Source organism: Triturus cristatus, chromosome 6, assembly GCF_964204655.1.
Source record: "Triturus cristatus chromosome 6, aTriCri1.1, whole genome shotgun sequence".
In the NCBI taxonomy this organism is placed as follows: Eukaryota; Metazoa; Chordata; class Amphibia; order Caudata; family Salamandridae; genus Triturus; species Triturus cristatus.
Window position 1 is genome coordinate 1,337,289,801 of NC_140589.1, and position 22,198 is coordinate 1,337,311,998.

Sequence of the window (22,198 nt, forward strand, 5' to 3'; positions counted from 1 at the left end):
GTAACAAAACTGGCGGCCCTTAAGAGGGCTGCACTGTAGGGATAGGAGCCAGCTGAGGAGGAGCTGGCGGCTGTGGGAAGGCTTGCGGCACATTAACTAGAGGCTGCACATTTACGAGCTGTGGAGGCGCTGTGGCGTTTTGCGCATACGGGGGTGGCGAACTTAGCAAATGGGACATTAAGGAATCCTTTTCTTTCTCTTTTATCTCATCTTGTACAAGGGGTGACAAAACTGGGTAATATTTATCGATCCCTAGTTTGCGTTGTCTATGTAATTGCTCATTCATTTGTTCCTCCTCATTATCTTTAAATTGCACAGCTGCTTGCACCATTGATAAACCTTTTTCTCTCTTATTCCTTTTTGCTAGCTTAATTTCCTTCTGTTTGGCTTCCTTTCACCATAGGCGGAAAGAATCAAACATCGCCGGCCGGGCTTTCTTTTTAAACAATTTAACTTCCAAATTATCTAAAATATCTGTATCGAAACTACCATTTTGGGGCCATTTTAAAACACCGTCCTTTCTGGTGTATCGGATCCATACTTCATTATATGCAATGGGGCCCACGCCATGTTTTACATAAAGCTCATACGTTGGAGTTCCAATTGGAGGAACCGGACATGAATCCTCTAATTGGGAATCCCTTCTACAACCCAAACAAAACAATCTTCCAAATACACTAGAACCAGGCATCTTTGCTCACTAGTCTACTTTCAAACTTCAAAGGATTATCGAATACGATAGTCTCGTGAATACACGAGTCCTCTGGCTTTGGCACTTGCAAGTTCCAAATCAAAGCGATCCCGAAGGATACCAAATTCCCGAAGGATACCAAACAAACTGGGAGACGTTCCCCTTATAATCGCCCCGAGTTGGGCGCCAACTGAAATACTGGGTTTTTAAAACCCAGCGGTGCAGGGGAACACACCCTAAGACTTCGGGTTCTTCTTGTTTCAGACCTACAGAAACACAGAGTCTTCTGGGTGAAGTCAAAGATCGATTTATTGGCTGCAGACCAATTACAGGTATCCGAGAAGTACAACACAATGTATGTTCTCAGGAGACTGCTTAAACTTACAGAAACGGCCTTCTCCTTATATACACAATATCATGCTTCAGGCACACATTCCTCGTTTTACGATATGGTCCTTCACATGTATTCATTACAAACGAAAAGGCAGAGTCATGATGACCATCCCACATTCCAGTTAAGCCAGCCCACAATTATTTACCCAGCGAGGCTCAGATCCCACATCAGATATCAACAGACCCCAATAAACATGGGCATCTCCTGTTTGTAAAACAAGCCATAAAGCAGGAAGAGTCAGGTGTGAAAGAGATTAGCCGGAGGCTTGTGTGGGATGAAAAGGCTTTATGGTGTGTCAAACCCTGATGCTAATCACAGGTGGCCGTAGCACGGGGAGCTCGTGGGACCGGACTGACCTGGGGCGGTGGAGCCAAGTCGCACAGGTCACAGAGAAGTCAAAGGAAGGCACATGTGTTCTAAAGGCCTGTGTTTGTTCGTAATGTGTAGCCTATGTGAGGGCAACCATAAGATGGCCACCGCTCCAAGATGGAACCCACGAAGTCAATGTAAAATATCGTATACAAAGTGCATTAATCGATAAAACGCTATACAAAGCACTTGTACATACCACATTGGCCATTCGCGGTTCGCTAATACCGGAATAGACAGGGGTAGGGCCCTGCCTCCTACGCGGTCCCAAATTTTAAAGTACCACAAAGACAGGGCATATTCATGTGCTGGGGAAATCTCCTCCCACCACTCTAAATGCAGACTAGGCCTATTCATGTGCTAGTGAAAACTCCTCCCACTACTCTGAATGCAGAGCAGGCTTATTCAGGTGATAGTGAAAACTCCTCCCACTTTTCTGAATGCAGCCCAGGTCTATTCAGCCCAGCCCTGACTCATTCAGGAAAGGCAGGACACACATCAACTCCCCTCCAGTGGCCGTCTGGGAGAATGCACATCCCAAGCAGCTGTCACTCCATAGTCAGACAGTCAATCCACAAACCAGCAGAGGCACACAGGATGGCTAAGCAAGAAAATACCCACTTTCTAAAAGTGGTATTTTCAAAAAACAATATAAAAATCATTTTTACTAAAAGATGCATTTTTATATTCTGAGTTCAGGCATACTAAACTCCATCTTTCTATCTTGTCCCAATGAGAGGTTATAGTTATAAGATGTTATAAATACACTCTCATTCTATCCTATGGGACAGATAGCCTTTCCATAGTGAAAAACTAAATACACTGTAATTTGCTACCAGAACATGTCACACACACCAATGCATGCCCTACCTTTAACATACACCGCACCCTGCCCACAGGAGTACCTTGGTCCTACCTTAGGGGTAACTTATATGTACGAAAAGGGAAGATTAGGGCCTGGCAAGTGGGTGCACTTTCCAGGTCGACATAGCAGTACCAAACTGAGCACAGACACTGCAGTGGCAGGCCTGAGTTACATTTACAAGTTGCTCAGTGGGTGGCACAATCAGTGCTGCAGGCCCACTAGCAGCATTTGATGTACAGGCCCTGTGCCCTCACAGTGCACTGTACTAGGTACTTACCAGTAAATCCAATATGGCAATCATGGAATCACCAATCCATAAACACAATTTACATGGAGAGCATATGCACTTTAGCACTGAATAGCAGTGGTAAAGTGCCCAGCGTCCTCAAACCAACACAAACAGGGTCAAAAATAGGAGGCCAAAAAGCAAAAACGTCTGAGGGTAAACCCGCTGAAAAAACCAAGTCTAACAGGCGCTTGTGCCTATCATGGATGCAATGTACGGGGGGCCAACCTTCTGGTGATGGTCTCACTGGATTTCGAAAAAGTGTTTGATATGCTGAGTTGGTCCTATTAGCTACAGGTGATGGAGGTGATTGGGATGGGTCCTAACTTCCTTGGTTGGGTCAAGCTCTTATATACTGCCCCGCAGGTTCACCTGTGCACTGCCAATCAGAACTCGCAGTCTTTTTCCATAGGTAGAAGGACCCACCATGGGTGCTCTTTATCTCCAATGATTTTTGCGCTAGCTATGGAGGCAATGTGTTAGTGTACCTAAGAAACGATGCCTACTCACTTCTGACCCTCTATGACCTACTCGATCTCTATGGAGGGGTAACAGGTCTCAAGGTGAACTGGAGTAAGTCCTGTGTCGTCCCTTTATGCTGGATTGAGCCGGAGCAGAGAGAAATGCCAGGAGTTGGGTACCTCCCCTGGAGTTTTAAACCTTGTGTTACCTCAGCATAAACATTTACCACAAAGACAGGGACTAGCTAGATGGTAATCATGGTAAGGCCCTTGCCTTGATTTCCAAATCCGTGTACTTCTGGACTTGAACTAGCCCTCTCGCCTATGGGCCTGGCATTGGCGGTGAAGTTGTTGGTTCTCCCGAGGCTCTTATATTTCTTTGCAGGTCTGCCAGTGATACCGACCAGATCTTTTTTCAGGACTCTGAGGAGTCTGGAGTCTGAGTTCGTTTCAGGTTCTGCTCCGAAACAGGTCACAATTCCCATGCTTCAGTGCCCCATGCTTGAGGGGGGACTTGGGCCATGGACCTGGAACTTTAATTTGCAAAGGCTCAACTGCAGTGGCCTATGAGCTGACAGGCTGGGAATGGAATGGCAGAGGAGGGTACACTGGTTCGAGCAGACATGCTGGAATGGCTGCCTCGCAGGGAAGCCCAGCCAGAGGACTGGGTATGCTCATGCACGATGCCAAGCTTATTTTGATTCAATATATGCAGCCCAGACATGCACCAACCCCTTATGCACCGTAGTTGCCCCTTTGGAGCATGCTCGCCATGAAGATTTTGCTGGGAGTCCATGATTCTTCTCCATGGCGAGAAGCCGAGATCACTCAATTGGGTGACCTTTATGGCCGGTTCTCCGCTCTCCTTCCAGGGCCTTCAAGAACTCTATGATCTTGCAGCAGGTCTTTTTCCTGCACACTATGCAATTATGGTGGTGATTGGGGACACATGTGGACCAGGGTAATCCGTGCTGCCATTACACTTGGGATTGCAGTGCTTCTTAACACACGGGCTAAGCTGTCGGGCGGATTTGGCACTGTACACAGCACTGCAGGTGGAAGCAAGGAATTTTCAACCCGGTGCAGGCCCAAATGGGAGGACTGCCTCGGGACGGAATTGACTACCATGCAATGGACCATGGCTTTGGAGTGAGTGAAGTGAGTTTCGTGCAATGCTCGTCTAAAATTCACACAATTCAATTACTTGCATCACACCCACCTTACATTGCACCATGTCCACAAAATATTTTTGATGGTGTCCCTGGCATGCCTGACATGTTACCACACAGATGCCCCATGTATACACATGGTCTGGGAATGCGCACATGGAACCAGATGATGAAACATGTGTCATCGGCGATTGATGTCCAGCTGCCACTGGACCCACTCCTTTGTCTCTTAGGGATAACAAAATGCACTAAATGCAGTAAACATTAACTGAAGCTAATCGATCTGGCATTGGTCCTCTTTAAGCACTTAATTGCCAGGGCCTGGAAAGCCTCTCAGTCGTCCATGATCAAGTGCGGGCTTCAGGTGACTCCGAAAATGGGCTCTGGCAGAAGTGGACACCTTGATCGCAGGTTTTGGGTTGGGGGTGGTGCAGCTACAATGTGGGACACTTATGTTCTCAAATTGTAAGACAGGCTCAATCCGCCCCCCCCACACATTGTAGAACTCACCACGGTGCACTGTGTTACCAACTAAATTGAACACCTGGGCGATCCACTCACCCACAAACACACGCTCACCGGACACCAATGAGGACCCAGCGTCCTCCAGGGAGGATTACATAGAGGTTCACCCCTCTCACTTTCTACTCCAGCAGTGCCCGTTTGCCTGTTAGTAGAATACTCCTGTCACACACGCTACAGCATTTCCAATTAGCTACTTATGGCAGGGCCAGCCAGAGGATTTAAAAAGTTACTGATTTTTTTTCTATTTTGTGACGCACATATTGGCTACACCTCTACAAGACAGGGTGTACTACATCGTTCTGGGCTAACATTCTATTTCTTCCCTATGCCCAGCTATAATTTGCATATCATTGTATGATCTGCTACCAAAATATTGTCAGTGTAAGTATCTGGAATGTGTATGTTAGTCCACTTTATGAACATGTTTATTATTGTATCCTGTACAATGTGTAGAGATTCTTGATTAAATGCCAATAAAAAAAAAAAAAAACTATATATATCCTTCAATGCAGTCAGCAGTGTTTTGGGCAGTTTTTTTGTGCGCTTTTTGGCAGGGGGTGCAACCTAAACAGCGGAACCACACCGTTGTAAATGTTTCACAAAACATTTCTCTTTGTAAAGAATATTCGCACTCACAAGTTGGCATAATTCTCTTTTACTCAAAAAAGCCTGGCAGACAAATACCCAGTGCGTTTCGGTCTGCAAGGACCTTAAACACAGGTTATTAGCCAATCCACCTTTGCTGTTTATGTTTGTGATTCACTACCTTTCCGGTTTTTGCCTTCCACTACATGGAAGTTGTAGTCCATATATGAAAAAGTAAAGCGCAAAAGTGTGCAAACTCGTGAAAGCCTGCTTTTAAATGATTAAAGTGCAGTGTTAATTGTTTCAAAACACAATGGAAGGAGCAATTATTTTCAACAAAAAGCTACTATTATTTATTAGCAATCCATTATTTGAATGTGTTTATCGTAATCCTCCACCATTGCATTTGTAAATTATATACATTTTCAGACTCCCAAGAAGTATATGTGTCAGGAACATCAACATGATGAATTGTTACTCCTTAATTTTTAAAATTACAACTTAATCTCTCCATATATATCCAACTTTTAATTTCAATCCTTTACAATGTTCCTGACCATAAAACTCATATATATGCTTTCCGTATGTGGTTGTTCCTGAATGTGCGTATTCAAGATTCTTTGTGTGCATATATTCAAATTTTTAATGCTAAAAATAAATTAGAGTTCCTCCTCTACAAGCTAGTGCAATATATTTTTGGTAATGTAGCTCATTTTATCATGATATTTGATTATAAAAATTGTTGTTGGTCAATTAAATGGAGTTATATGATGTCATTCACTGTGACAATTCATTATTCCAATGGGATATAATTTTGGTGTTATTAAGTTCTCATATTCCTGCCCTCGAGTGGGCTGACTCAGACTTTTTATGGATCCTTTCACATTGCTGATTTAATTCTTTTCATTTTCGAGCTACCTCCTCTTCAAATGTCTTTGCTCATAATTTACTTTATTTTATCACTAACGGTTTGGTTGTTAAAGATGCACACATATTATGTGTCTTCCTGTGTTCGAGGGCTGGTTGTTTCTTGCAAGAATTTAAAGTTTTGATATTATTTCAGTTTTGCATATCTCTCCCTCTATTGGGCTTCATTGGGTTCAACTTCCCTCCTCATCACTTTCATGAATTATATCCTGTTTACCAGATTCTCAGCTTTTATTATTCTTTAATTCTCACGATTTTCTTAAAATTTCCCTTCATCTTTTGCAATATTAGAGGTGCCCATGTAATTATTGGTCCTGGTGTAATCCTTTCGGTGATAACGTTATGTATTGTGAGTCTCTGTGTCGCAGGATCTTTTCTCTGTTTCCACCTTTTTCTGACTTTACCATCTGATCAACTGCATTGAATCTAAATTTTTCCCAATCACGTTGTTGTACTTTTCCATATAATTGGCCAAAGTGTTACTCCTATCTTTCTTAGTAGTTGTCCTACTATATTCAATAATTCATTTTTTAACTGAAAATGTGGCTATTCGTCTGATTTAACCTGATGGAGATTATTTTCTCCTTGTAATGTTTGAAATCTATTATTAGATGTTACATTTTGGAGACCAGCTTTTATAACTATTTTAGGATATTTTTCATTTAGAACAGCTGTCTGTAGTTGTCGTTAGGCTACCCAGATAAAGGAATTCCTCAAAATCAGAATTTTGCTCCCTAATAACTTTGCCCCCGTTTGATGAATCTCCACAAAACTTTCCAGAACAGTACCTTTTTCTTCATTAGCAGGGGATAGAAAGTTTCACGGTGATGGTCAATGGGGCACAAGGGGTGGGGGGGTCCCAAAACACAATTTTCCTCCAATTAATTTTCCATAGACTTTTATATTGGACGTAGCGTGAAAATCTCTGAATGAATTTCCATAAAATGTGGTAGAATTATACATTTTGGGTACTACAGGCAAGTAGGGTCAGTATGTTTTATGATATAATGCATGTTTGCTGTATTTCATGGTATTTCACAAAACTGCTATGGTACATAGCGATTACAAGGCATTATGTGATTGGCTTATGACTGCCTTTGCAAACATTTAAAGGCAGTCATCTTTCGTTCAGTACACTTTGCCTGTGTTCTGTGTAATGCGCTTATATGTAGCATTTTTTCACTTTATTAAAGTGATAATAGGTAGGGGAAATTATTTGTACATTTTGAAAAAATGTATGGAGTACCACTCTATTTCCTTGCATGTTGTTCAATACTTAAACATTAAAAAATTTCAAAAATGTGAACGTACATAAACATTTTCCGTTTAAAATTCTAAACTTATATTATACCTTTAATTTATAATTTACGCAGCACCTTCCAATCATTATAACTCACGCACCTCCATACACAGTGCATTCACCTCGGTAGCCACACTACATTAACTATAAATTGCCATTATAACATGCACTCTGTTCTCACAATAGATGTGATTTCCATTGTCACAACTATTATTGTATATACTATTATTTTAAATTATATAAGTGATATATTATAAAAGAGTATAATCAGCGCATGGAAAAGACGTGAGTAATAGTTAATGAGGTACGGCTACAGATTGAATACACTGTGTATGGAGGCGCGCAAGTTAAATAATTGGAAGGTGTTGCGTAAATTATAAATTAAAGACCTAACTTAAGAATTTTAAATATTTTTGTACTTTAAGTTTGGTTTGTAGTCAAAGAATAAATAAAGTTATATTACTTGAAAGGTAGGGCATACATTATGAAGTTAAGATAAAACCATAAGTTTAGAATTTGTGATGTTTGTACATTTTAAGTTTGGTTTGTATAGAAAGAATAACTATAGCTTTCCTAACTATACCAAATGTTTAATCTTTGCCAAATACAATTCCAGCAGTTCCTTGCCGACGCGTTTCAGGCCTTGCGTATTTTCCCTATTTATTTATGATCACATTCATTTATGTGAAGAACTTTTTGACTGTGCGATGACAACGACACACATGGGTTGAGGATTTGAACGAGCAGTCCCAGACTGCTTTTTTAATTACTCACCTGAATGTGCTTATGTATAAATAGGGAAAATACTGGGATTAATGGTTGTCGTCTATTTCACAGTTTTCCTATGAGAAAGGGCCAAGGCCCGAAACACATCGGCAAGGAATTGTATTTGCCGGAAACCTTCCCTGATCATTACATACCTACCTGGGAGTGCATAACGCTTGGGGGCAACTCCTTCTTCTCATTAATCCAACTGGCCCAGCCGGGTGTTGACACCGCCGCGAGATGGAGCTGGTCCGTGGATGATTTATTGGGACAGCCAAAGCGGAACAGGAGGTGATTGTGAGCACTGGGGAAATACTTCATTGGTGAATATTTTTATGTGAAGACGTTTTTTACTGTGCGATGACAACGACCCACATGGGTTGAGTATTTGAACTTCCAGTCCCAGAATGCTTTTTTAATTACTCACCTTAATGGGATCATGAATGAATAGGGAAAATACAGGGAGTAATGGTTATCATTTATTTCACATTTTGCCTATGAGAAAGGGTACAATGCTCGAAATGAGTCGGCAAGTAACTGCTGGAATTGTATTTGCCAAAGATCTTCCCTGATCATTACATACCTACCTGGGAGTGCTACACGATTGGGGGCAACTCCTTCTCCTCATTAATACAACTGGCCCGGCCGGGTGATGACACCGCCGCAAGATAGAGCGGGTCCGTGGATGATTTATTGGGACAGCCAAAGCGGAACAAAATGTTGGACTGCACTCACACCCATGAATCATCTTCAATGCAGTTCACTGCTTTCAATGTATTCCTAGGCTTCAAGCACACTCTCTACAAATATTTCAAATATGATGGCTTTATTGTTATAACATCAGGGCCCAAAGCACATTCTTGGAACAAATCATTGCCTTGGGGAACTGCATTTACTAAGTGAAATAAATGGTGATAGCATAGAATTGTGTATAAACATATGCTCAATGAGTCCTTTATGGGAAGGCTGTATTAATCTGTGATGGGATACATTTTGTCCCAGAGTTAGAAACAATTCATTCAATTCAGTGCAGCAACTGAAGGTGAGGTGCTGCATTGCATGAAAGGTGAGTTATGGCTCTGGTTTCCTCTCCCCCTGTGCTGGCGCACTTTATGCTGCCATGTGCCAATGCACACTTCCTTGCGCCCTAGTGCAAGGATGTGTGTGCCCTGGAATAGTTTTTGTACTAGAAGGGAAGCCACCCAGTTCAAAAACTATCCTTTAAAAATTTTAATGCTTGGTATGTGTGCTGTACGCAGCACGCATGCAAAGTAGGAAAAAGAAAAACATTTCTCCTTGTTACACCTCTCCCAAGGAGGTTTTGATTTTGGAACAAATACCAAATTAGCAATGTTTGTAGATAGGGATTTGTGTCAAACCCCTTTGATTGTTGCATAGGAACACCCAGCTACGCCACATGGAACGATTTCATGCAAGTTAACGCGACGCAGTGCATATTGTAACTTTGGTTACTTTGGGAATCTATCCAATGCAATCCTGATTTGCTTTGTAAAGAAAATCCCAGGATAACACTTTCCTTCGGGTTTGCGTCACAAAAGAAATACAAACCCCAAGCAGAGCTTTATTAAATCTAGTCCTCGGCATGTACTTTTTTCAAAAGCTGAGTAATTGTTAGCCAAGCCAAACATTTTCTAGTTCACCTATTGCACCCATGAGTGCACTATATGTTGATTTTAAGAATACTTAGAAGAGATTTGTGGCTTGACAAACTAACATATCCTAATTTCTAGGTAGATGTATGCTGACACATTCTAAAACCTTGTTTAAGCCTAAGTACCACTGAAACCTGCAGAGTTCTCAGCCAAAGTGTAAGAACTATAGCTTAGAGGCATTAACAGGCAGTTCCTTGGAAGCATTATATCCCTGACCTCATTCAGAGCCCGCTGCAGGCCGTACATGGTCCTATTCAGAAGAACTGTATTGTTGGCATATAACATGAGATGTACAACAGAGGAAACATCTGACCTTCCAAGTGTCTGGCCCTTAGCTGCAATGTACAGGCAGAATAGCAAAGGGCTGGACACATATCTGCTTCAACGTCCCTTTTAGTATTCTTTATTAGAAGCCCTGGACCCTGCATTAATCCTCATTTTAACCCAGACGTTGCTGTATAGGCTAATAATTGCCCTTAATAAGTACTTGTAAATACCCCAGCTGTGTATCCCTTTGTGCATTAGATTGTGATTGACCCTATTTACAGCAGAAACGTCAATATGTTCTCAATTGCTTCTACTGCAGTGTAGACACCTATTTGATATATTGCCAATGAACTCTGGAACAAAGTTCACGCCGACGCTCCCCTTGCAATGAGTTTGCTTAAACCTTTGATTTAGGAATGTCAGGAAAGCCCTTTTTGAACATCAGGTTCAAGATAGAACCGCGTCGAAAATTGTAACATTAGTGGCCGGCGAGGAAGACCAATATAAGGCTGAAAAGCTAGGATTGCTTTTCAAGATCACAACCAGAACTCTAGTAGGGCTCTGGAACATGTCACCACATGAAACAACAAGAATACTGACAAAGATTCAAACACTTGAGTGGCAATAGACTTCAGTGCTGGGAAGTTAAGTATGCTGTATATTTCAATACATGCATTTGACATGGGACTAGTTCTTCTTGCGTTCAACTAAAATAAAGAAAACATCTACTTAATAATATGACTATTTAAAATGCCAACCTCTAGATTGCATGAAGGGCAGTATGCATCAATGTGTGCAAAAGACATACAAACTAGTATACCTTCAAAAGACGGCTCAAGCTTAACTGCTGCAGAGTATAATGAAATTAAGTAAACATAATTGAAAATAATTGATAAAAAATCACAAATGTAACAATAAATTTGTAAATTGTTAAAATATTCTCTTTTTATTACTTCACCCAAAACGAATATGAAGGAAGTCAAATTCTGTCACATATGACCAATTTCTAGCCACACGTGATTCAATTACATTTTTGTTTTTTAATGGTTCATACTTCGCACTCTAAAAAATCAGATTAATTTATATCAGATTGTAATATTGATCAAACTCTTAAAATTCAAATGAAAATATATGTATGCATTCGTAAAATTAAAGTAAAAGAATAGACAAAGTAAATGACATACCTCTGCAACATGAACATAATTGGAAATAGTAAATCACTGATTAACCTCGAGAAATATTATTCAAATTTGTCAATCGTTTAATTTTTTATTTGCTTTTTAACATTCTACCCTTTGTTTAGGTGTGAAGGTATAGAGGGTATTGCTATCGGATATATGAATCAGCTATTTCAAATGAGGTAAGTTCCTTGAATTCTTGTAACAAATTGCACAAGTTTCTATTGAGTTTTAGAAGCTCCAGCTTCTTATCAAGGTAGATGATACATGAACTAATTGCAAATTATATCGCTGAGCTGCAAGATAAACTTCAATCAGCTAGCTCATTTTCTCTGCCAATATTTCTTTCCGTTCGACTGAGTTCATTGGAACATTTTCTGAAGAAAACATGGCCACATTGGCAAAGAAAAAAAGGCAGACCAAAATCACACACTGTGAAAACCTGAGTTATCCATCTTCAAAGGCAAAGAAAAGTGCAACGCTCTGGAAATTCTAAGAAATAGCAAAAATATTAATGAACTGTTGACATGCATGCCAATCCTGAAATAACATTTGATTGGGACCTCAGGTGAACCCATTCAAGAGAGCCATCTCTTCCTTAGCATTATAAGATTAATGTATATTCATATGCAAATAAATGTGAGAAAACCTTCTTCGAAGTACATTTTGGTTTTGAAATTATAGATTGATGTTTTGAAGAAAAGCATACTGCAACATTTGCAATTGAGATGAATAATAAAGCTCACAGTGACTTCACCTCTTCTCCTGATAGAGATAGAAACATTTTGTTAGCTACCACCACATAAAATGGGTCCTCATTCACAAACCTAGGATACAACCACACTCTACTTAGCTATAAGCAAATAATCTGGTGTTATAAATCAGAATCATGAGCTAATGTGTGGGGGAGGCTGGCTATTAGAAATGTATTGAGTACCCAAACTCGTTGCTTTGTGTGTGTTTTGTGGAAACAGTTCTTGGTATACTTTTAAAAGGGCCACTGCATTGCGCGGGACAACATATATTGCAACAAAGAATCAAAGAAAAGTGATGGATAGAATGCTTGGATTAATCTCAGCCACTCGTAATTACTTGGACTGCAATCCATCCATCATTTTTGCCCACCATGCCATCTCAGATTAGATCCAGCCATATGGAAATCAGCCTGGATCCTGCGCCCTTAGGAACAGTCCAGGCTGACTTGTCAAGTTAGGTCCACTCTCAACTTGAATACAAGCAACCCAGTGTAGTGCAGTCTGATTACAGTGTCACAGTGAGCGCAGGACCCACTTCTGAGCATACCAGTCACACTTATGATGCACAATGAAGGATATAAAAAAGTGATGGATAGAATGCTTGAATTAATCTCAGCCACTGGTACTTATTGTTGCATCATCGAAAGCATGACATGAGATGTGTTGAGAATGCAATGAATGCCAGCCATTTTGAAAGCGCATTAAACAATAAAACATTGTTTTCTATATGTTTAACATGGACAGTCACAGCTCTCTGATTTGAAGATATTCTTAAGGATTGCTTTCAAGGTCTTGGGTGGCGCTTTTATAATCCTATAGTAGTACTTTAAGAATGTTGCCATGCTAGACAATGGTGGGCACTCTAGTCCAAATTCCAGCCTAACCAGGCATCTACGTGTGTATTATGGTAATCTAAAAAACCCTTTTGCAGGCATTAAGGGCCCGATACCGATCTCGCTAGGAAATCCCTCCGTATGACTCGGATCCGGAGGGCTTTCCAAGCGAGACGTGATCTGGGAGTCGGAACGAGCAAGTACGATGCTGCTGTATGCTTACGGACTCTGTTCACTCATTCTCCCATTGAACTCTATGGAAGCCTGTGTACAGACGCGTACACAGGCTCCCATAGCAGAAAAGGGGTGGGTGGTGAACAGCGTACACCCTGTGGTGGGCACCCTACGGTGCCCGCCACACTGTGCATGCCTAGATCGGGGGGCCCTTGGGCACACCCCTGTGACATATTCGGAGGGCCCCGGGTGAAGGGGGGGCCTGCTACGGCCTTCTGAAGTACGCTTCCAACAGCCCTTTCGCCACACTGAGACCCAGGCGAAGAGAAGCGGCTGTCCGAATCGTGCATCGTACTCGCTCAATCGGAATATGCCTCCATAGCGTGGCACGATTTGGCTACGAACGTGACGTACGGACAGGTTCAAGTGCCGTAAATGATTCGGTCGGCACATACACGATCTTCGCACCGTACTTGGTCGTTCAGACATGTGTACGATTTGGTCATAAACAAGGGCTATGAGTCGGATCTGGGAAAGCGAAATCTGATTTGGAGGCCTTCCAAATGACATTGGAATTGGCCCCTAAGTTGGAATTCTTCCATAGCATTGATGAGTTGAGCCAGGTAGGCTTCATGGCCATATTTGATTATCATGAGAAGTTTTGCTCCTATTACGTGTCTTATTGGATTTGTGGAGGGGCTGTCAAAAGAGTTATTCAATTTAAATGTTGTGGTATCTTCTTGCCTATGCCATGCATTCTCCCCTTACTTATATGTCCCCTGCCGCTCAGTGAGTGTGAGTGTGAGGGAATAGAATGCTGATGTGTGCCTGGTTGGAGGAAATGTCACTTGGAGTGCATGAGCTGAGCAGCAAGGATTCTGCTCCTAGTCGGTTTTTCCTGCTTCATTGATATGATCTTTTACCTGTAACCAGAGACTCTTATCTTAAAGAATAAAGCATTCTGTTATCACCTGTACTACTGCCAACCCTGCATCTTCATTTACCACACATGTTCTGATGATTTTCAATTCTTCCTTTACTTCTAAATGCCTCAAGTGTGTTTTTGCTCTTTCCTTTTATGATAACCAAACTCCCAAATAATTGTATTATTCAGTGGCTTGGATTTTTAGTGGGCCCAGTCTCCAAACATTGGTTATTACATTGGTCTTTGAGCCATTTGCCACCATTTTGTTGGTGAAATTGTATTTGTGAAGTGCATTGAGTGCTTTCTGAATCCCTATTTTGGAGTGATTAAGAAGGACAAAGACATCTGCATATTGTAATATTGTGCCTTTAGTGTCTCCAATTTTTGTCGGAATAAATTTTGCCTGTTTTAATGTTGAACCCATATCAGCTGTATACAGATTAAGTAGTAAAGGTGGGAGCACGCACCCTTGGTTTAAGCCGTTATCCGTTGACATTTTCCTTGTAACCACAGTCTGTGAAAACTTGACCCTCACCCAGGTTGAGGTGAATAAAGATATAATTGCCTGGAGCAGTGTATTAGGGATGCCCCACCCCCTGAGTTTCCTCCATAGGATGTTCCTGTCTACCAAATCAAATGTAGTGGTGTACTTGACAAAGTACACATAGAGTGGGAACTGCTTCTGACGGGTTGCCTGATGGATTAAGTAGGAAAGTGCCACTATATTTTCCAATGTTGAGAAATTCGCCCTGAAGCCAGTTTAGCAGAATGGGTTATCTCAATCACCTTTGCCCAACACTCCAGCTCTTTCAGGAGGATGGAGGCGTAGGCCTTTGCTTCGATGTCTAAGAGGGTAATATTGTGGTAGCTTGCTGGGTCCTGCCTATCACCTTTATTGAATATAGGGTGCAAAATGGAGCCCCTCCATCTCTGCAGAATCCGATGGGTCGATAAGCATGATTTGTATAGTGGGAGTAGTATTGCTGACCACAGGTCTGTGTCATCTTTGAAGACCTGTACTGGGATACTGTTGGGGTCTGGGGCTCTGATTTTCCCCAAAATGTTCAATATGTCATTGACGGTTAGTAGCACCTCTAGTTTCTGTGGGGATGACTGGTATACCCAGGTCATCGTTGCTTGCAGTTTTAGTTGAATATATGTTTTCTATGTGTAGTGTCCACAGGGATTTATCAATTATATTTATTTTGGCTGCTTTCAAGCATGTTTATTTCTAATGTATCTCTATAGGTCCGCTTGGCTCTGTTTGCCCGATAAAGTACATACATGTAGCCACTCGTTGTCCACTTGCTCACGTTAAGCCACCTAAACCAGCTGTTTATGTTGCCTATTTAAGGACCATAGTCTTAATTTTATTTCTGCTTGACCTGTTTTTTTACTCTGTTTTTGGCTCGTTTTTCGAGGCTTATTATGTTCTGTTTGCTTTTTGTTATATGGCACTTTATTGGAGGGGGCTTGGTAGATTTCCTTTTGGGGACTGAGGTATTTCCTAGAGCTAGGTGGATTTCATTTTTGATTATGTCCCAGTCATCCAGCCGGAATTTACCGTTTTGGTTCCTGAGATATGAATCTCTGGCTGATTACCAAGTTTTAAATTTCTAAATGCATACTGGTCCCCATTCTATTGTGCTCATTGGCTGACGGTATTCATCACCGGATAAATTGCTGACTGCCCTCAGATCTTTACGTCCGCTAATGCTAGCTTTAATCAATCAATCAGGGAATTGTAAGTGTGCTACTCACCCATGAGGGTCTCAAGGCGCTGAGGGGGGGTCTGCAGATCTGTTTAGCCGAAGAGCCAGGTCTTGAGTGTCTTCCTGAAGGTGTTCAGGGAGGGGGCGCATCTAATGTCTGCCGGTAGCTCGTTCCAGGTCTTAGCTGCAATGTGAGAGAAGGATTTTCCACCTACTCTGGCTCTGTGGATGCGTGGGGTTTTGGCCAGTGCGAGGTTGGAAGATCTGAGGTTTCTTTTGGGTACGTGGAAGTTGATTATGTCGTTGAGATATTTGGGTCTGTTGTTGTGTAGGCATTTGTAGGTGTGAGTGAGGATTTTGAAAGTGACTCTTTTCTCCACGGGGAGCCAGTGGAGACTTCGTAGGTGTTGACTGATGTGTTCGTGTTGAGGGATGCCGAGGACGAGTCTGGCGGTGGTGTTCTGTATTGTCAAGAGTTTGCAGAGTAGGGATTTGCTGATGCCGGCGTAGAGTGCATTTCCAAAGTCCAGTCTGCTGGTGATCAGTGCGTGGGTGACTGTCTTCCTTGACTCAGGGGGGATCCACTTGAAGGTCTTGCGGAGGATGCGGAGGGTGTTGAAGCAGCTGGAGGTGATGAGTCTAGTACGATGCCAAGGATTTTGGCGTGGTCTGAGGGGGTAGGTGGGCTTCCGAGGGCGGTCGGCCACCAGGTGCTGTCCCATGCAGAAGGGGTGGTACCGAGGACTAAGGGTGGGCGTAGTGGGGCTACGTGAAGCAGCGCGTAGTGTGCCCAAATCTACGCTCACTAGGTGCTCCGCGTAGCATTTGTCAGAAGAAGTTGGAAACCAGGAAGAGGGAGCCCCGGAGACGCCACGCTTCAGGGTAAGTGTCTTTACTTTTATTCAATTTACAATAAGGGTATGTTTTAAAAGGAGGGCGGGCGGGAGGTGGGTGGTGGGTGGCAGGCAGCTACGCTTCGCCCTGGCGTGTGCGTAGCGCTGCCTGCTTCGCCTACTTCAAAAACTGCGAAGCAGGCAGCGCTACGTACACTACGTGGGCGAAGCGTAGTGTCATGCCCAGGGTTACAGAGGACAAGGACTTCTGTCTTCTCGGTGTTGAGCTTTAGGCAGCTGTTGGTCATCCAGACTGTGCCGTCTTGCATTCCTTTCTATAAGCTGAGTTTGGCAGTGGTGGGGTCTTTGGTGAGGGAGAGGATGAGCTGGGTGTCGTCGGCGTAGGATACGATGTTGAGGCCGTATTGTCGTACGATGGCTGAGAGGGGGGCCATGTAGATGTTGAAGAGGGTGGGGCTCAGCGATGAACCCTGTGGGACTCTGCAGTTGATTTTCGTGGGGTCGAAGGGGAAGGGTGGGAGTCTGATCCTTTGTCTTCTTCCCGTGAGGAATGATTGGATCCAGTCCAGGGCTGTTCCTTGTATGCCTGCGTTGTGTAGTCTGGCGACGAGTGTACGGTGGGAGACGGTGTTGAAGGCCGCTGATAGGTCGAGTAGGATGAGGGCTGAGGAGTGGCCTAGGCCAGGAAGGTGTGGATGTCATCTGTGGCAGCGAGTAGGACGGTCTCTGTGCTGTGGTTGCTTTGTAATCCGGATTGGGACAGGTCGAGGACGGCGTTCTCTTCAATGAATCGTGTCAGTTTCATGTTTACTGTTTTCTCTGCAACTTTGACTGCGAAGGGGAGGAGCGAGATGGGCTGATAGTTTTTGAGGTCGGTGGGGTCAGCTGTGGGCTTCTTGAGCAGAGGCCTGACTTCTGCGCGCTTCCAGTTATCTGGGAAGGTGCCTGTTTTGAAGGTGGTGTTGATGGTGCATTGTAGTTCGGGTGCGATGCGGCTGCGGCTCTGTGGTAGATGTGAGGGGGCAGGGGTTGGTGGGGGCCCCCGAGTGGATGCTTTTAATGGTCGAGACGGTGTCTTCGACCGTGATCGGTATCCAGTTGGAGATGGTGGGCTGGCTGGTTTTTCTGGGGGGCGGGGGGGCCGTCTGTGGCACCTGGTGGATGATGGTCCCTGAAGTTGTCGTAGAGGTTTTTGATCTTGAGGTGGAAATAGGTTCCAAGCTTGTCGTAGAAGTCTTGGGATGGGGTGATGTCTGTTCTTCGCTGCGTGGGTTAGTGAATTCTTGAATGACACTGAAAAGTTCCTTGGAGGTGGTGGAGTTGGCCAGGATTTTGTTGTGGATGAAGTTCCTCTTGGTGGCTCTGATCTGGTTGTGGTAGTCCGTCATGGCGTCCTTGTAGGTGGTGTGGTTTTTGGTTGTCTTGGTGTTTCTCCAGTTCTTCTCCAGGTGTCTGCAGGTGCTTCTGGCTTCTTGGAGAGTGATGGTGAACCAGGTGGCTTTCCTGGGGCGTTGTCTGTCGGGGTTGCGTGGCGGGGCGAACTCGTCTGCGCAGTCGGATATCCAGGTGTGGAGTTCTCTGGCTGCAACATTTGAGTCTGGTGCCCCGGTCTGGTTGTCTCGGGAGAGTGTTGAGTTAACTTTCTCATTGGTAACCTTGCTCCAGTTCCTTCGTGGTGGGAGTTTGGCTGGTTTGGGTCCCTTGGGTTTGTTGTTGGCAAAGTGTGCGCAGTGGTGGTCGGTCCATGGCGGCTGCGTTGTGTGGCTGAATTGGATGTTGTTTCCTGCCACGAAGATGGGGTCAAGAGTGTGTCCTGCTCTGTGGGTTGGTGTGTTGACGAGCTGTTTAAGTCAGATGCTGATGAGGTTGTCACGAAGAATAGTGGAGTTGGGGTTGTCGAGGTGGAAGTTCAGGTCTCAAATGAGTATGTAGTTTGCTGACGTGATGGCGTGGGGTGCAATAAAGTCAGTGATGGTGGTGGCGAAGGGTGTTCGGGGGCTAGGGGGTCTGTAGACGAGGGTTCCTCACAGTGTGGCTCTGGGGGTGGTCTGGATCTGGAAGTGCAGGTGTTCGCCGGAGGGGAAGGATTCGCTGGAGGTGGTGAGGCGGACGGTGCTCATGTGGGTGATGGCGAGGCCCCCTCCTGGGTGGTTGGAGCGGTCTTTCCTCTGGCTCTTGTATCCGTGTGGGATGGCAGTGCTGATATCGGGGGCGGAGGATGCGTTGGTCTAGGTCTCTGTGAAGAAGGCAATGTCAGGCGAGAGAGTTGAGTAGGTTCCAGATTTCCATGGCGTATTTGTGTAAAGAGCGTACGTTGAGGAGGATGCATTTTAGGGTGTCGTCGGTGGTGTTGGAGGCCGGGGTGGCAGTCAGGGTCTGGCAGCAGTGGAGGCAGGAGAACTGGCCATGGGTCGTGTTTGGCGAGGCCTGTTGGCATTCTCTAAGTCTTCGAGGGTTGAGTGCGAGGAGGGTGGTGGTGTCGTAGCAATGGGTAGTGGGAGGTCCAGAGTTTCTCGCTCTGGCTGCGGTCGGGTCATAGACAGGTGCAGATGGCTTGCCTTTGGTGAGCCAGCGGTGCGACCGGACAGCGGCCGCCATTAAGTAGGGGAGGTGGGAGGGAGGAGAGGCTGGGAGGCGGGAGCGGGGGAACTCCAGGGGGGAATTCTGGGGGGGGCCGCAAGGGCAGCAGCGGCAAAAGGAACAGTTCGGGGTCTGGAGGCAAGAGACAGCACAGCAGAGCAGCGGGTAGAGAGTGGACCTAGACCGAGGTGGTCAATGGTGGTGAGGGGAGGGGAGTGATCACTCTCATGGTGAGTAGGAATTTCAAAGCTCCCCAGACTCTTACATTTTGTCTGTGGAGAACACATTGTCCAGGGGGCTTATTCCAATGAAAGTTTTGGGGAATTTTGGTGCTGCTGTGTTATTTTCCAATGTGTGCTGGATGGACTTTAGACTATGTTTATTCAATAAGGTGCAAAACGGGTTGGTGGCATGGCCCACTGCGATAGAGTCTGTCAAGGCGGTTCTCAGGTGATACAAATTGAAGTCGCCACAGATAATGACTTCATAGTTGGAATTTTCACAAAGCGCAGATTCTAGGGGTTTGAATAATTGAGTCAGCCTGTCTGCTAATCCTGATCCAAAGCAGTTGAAATTGATGTTGGCCAGCAGTATCTTTGATTGCTGATTGTTTATGTACAGGTCTTCCAGAGTAACCAGTGGAAACATTTCATTGTCTGTTTCGGTCTTTTTTAGTCTCAGTTCCAAGCCAGTGCTTGCATATATAGAGAGGCTGCCCAATGGCCTCCAAGGATAATAGTTGTTATTGCAGTTTGATGTATTTCATGAAATCCAGGGATTGTAATGGGGCTTGTTGACCAGGTTTCCTGAAGACTAAGAAGGTCTGCATTCTTTATGAATGAGCTTACAGATAAAGATTTGAATGGTTTTGATAATCCAGCTACATTCCATGATATTATCTTTATATTTTGTTGTCTTTCTGGCACTATCTGAGGTGGGTGTCTGGTTATGCTAGGAATAGTTTTGGGCATCACTCTGGAGGGTGGATGATAACCAGCTCCAGTGCTTTTCTTGCTTTTCATCTTTAGGCTCAAGAGCAATTTCCATGATTGGGCTCATTTGGGGGCATATTTACAAGAATAGCTGCTAAGTAGTTTGACACTGCTTAGCAGCATTTTTTTTTACCACTGCCGATCACCAAATCCTAGCTATGTTTGCAACGTATTTACAATACGTCTCTACATGGTGTTAGGATCAGCTTGTGGCCGGGATCAGTGTTGCTAATACTAGCATCAAGGTGATAGAAAAATACATGTTAGCGTGAAAAAAGTGACGGTTGGCCAATTAGCGGTAAAAAAATTCACGCTAGTTAGCCCATTGTCACTTTTCAGTGTCTAGCCGCATAAAGAACTTGCAAATACACTGCTAAGGAAAAAAAAAACACTAGAATGCAGCATGGAGTAGCCAGGACCAGGTTCAGCACAGGTCAACCACTCCCTTCCAACCCCCTTCCCAACATCCAGGATGATCAGCCAGAGTCCAAAGGGAAGAGAAAATGCAGATTCTTGGGAAAAACAGTGATGTATCACTTTTCATTGTGCCATTCTTGCAACACCATGAATGTGCCGTATTTCCAACAATACGGTGCAGCCCTGCGTTTCCCCCTGGGCTGGCAATAATTTCAGCTGCCTATCGCCAAAGCAGGCACCCTTACACCATAGTGCAAGGGTCCCTGCATTGTGGGGAATGATTGTTTATGTGCAGGAAGATGTCCCTTCCTCGTCTACAGGGCCCCTGGCCACCACCCACCCTTCACCAACCCCATTGTAGACCTCATTGCACCCGAGGTCCTCGCAACAACTGATTTAGATCCTACTCAATTTCCACCTGGACAACACCAGTGTCCAGACACCACATACCTACTGTAGAACCTTTACAACATCAGGTTCAAGCAGATAGTCACCGCACCAACCCACACAGCCGGACACATGCTCAACCCTGTTTTTTCTGCCAGTGGGCACACCACTGAATTCCTCTTGACTGACCACCACTGCATACATCTCGCCTCTGCCATACGCACCACACACCTCCGTCCTCAGCGCCCCACCATCGGAGCTGGAACAAGGCCACTGAAGAACGTCTCTAGACTTCCTCACCACGACCACTCTGCCAACACCAACAGACGCAAACACCGCAGTGCGCAGCCTTCACCTATGGATCTTCAATTGCACCAACCCTCTGGCACCCCTCAAGAAGACACCAGGCAATCAACACTTCAAGAAAGCCAGCTGGTTCACTTCCATCCTCCACAAGTCCAGATTAAGGGTGGGTGGAGAATTCCGCTTCGCCGTCGAAGTTCACAGAGTTTTCCCACTCAAGTTCAACGGAAAACTCCGCCGACCAATGCGTAGGGTGCCCATCCTTGTGACATGTGACTGGTAGCCAGCAGGTACGATGGTCCACATCCATGACTGAAATCTGCATGCCCAAGTGACATCTCTCAGAAAGAGTCTCCCATAACCCAACACAGCGCATGCAAAATTTACAAATACAACATGTGAAATACTGTTTACTCAGAGGTCTGCTGACATAAGAGTCAACACAATCACAACTTGTGGTCACAGAAAGCATTACAATTCCATCATCAATAGGGCTTATCAGTCAACAGGGGTACATAGGGCGAAGATGGCAACCTGTACATACTTACACAGACCGCTTGGAAGTTCAGTCCACCACCATTATAGCGCTTCGCCTTTAAGGAGGGCATTTAATTTGTTCCATGTTTCTTAACAGCCAATCTTAATTGCTGAACATATTGCAGGAATTATCTGGGAGACAGAGGGACTCGTAATGAGTAAACTGGAATATGACTGGAGCTTTTGTGACACCTCAGCCAATCCTAATATGCTGCACAGACTTCCAAAGTGCTCACTGGCTAGATACACCAGTGCCTTTGATGCTTCTGTGTTT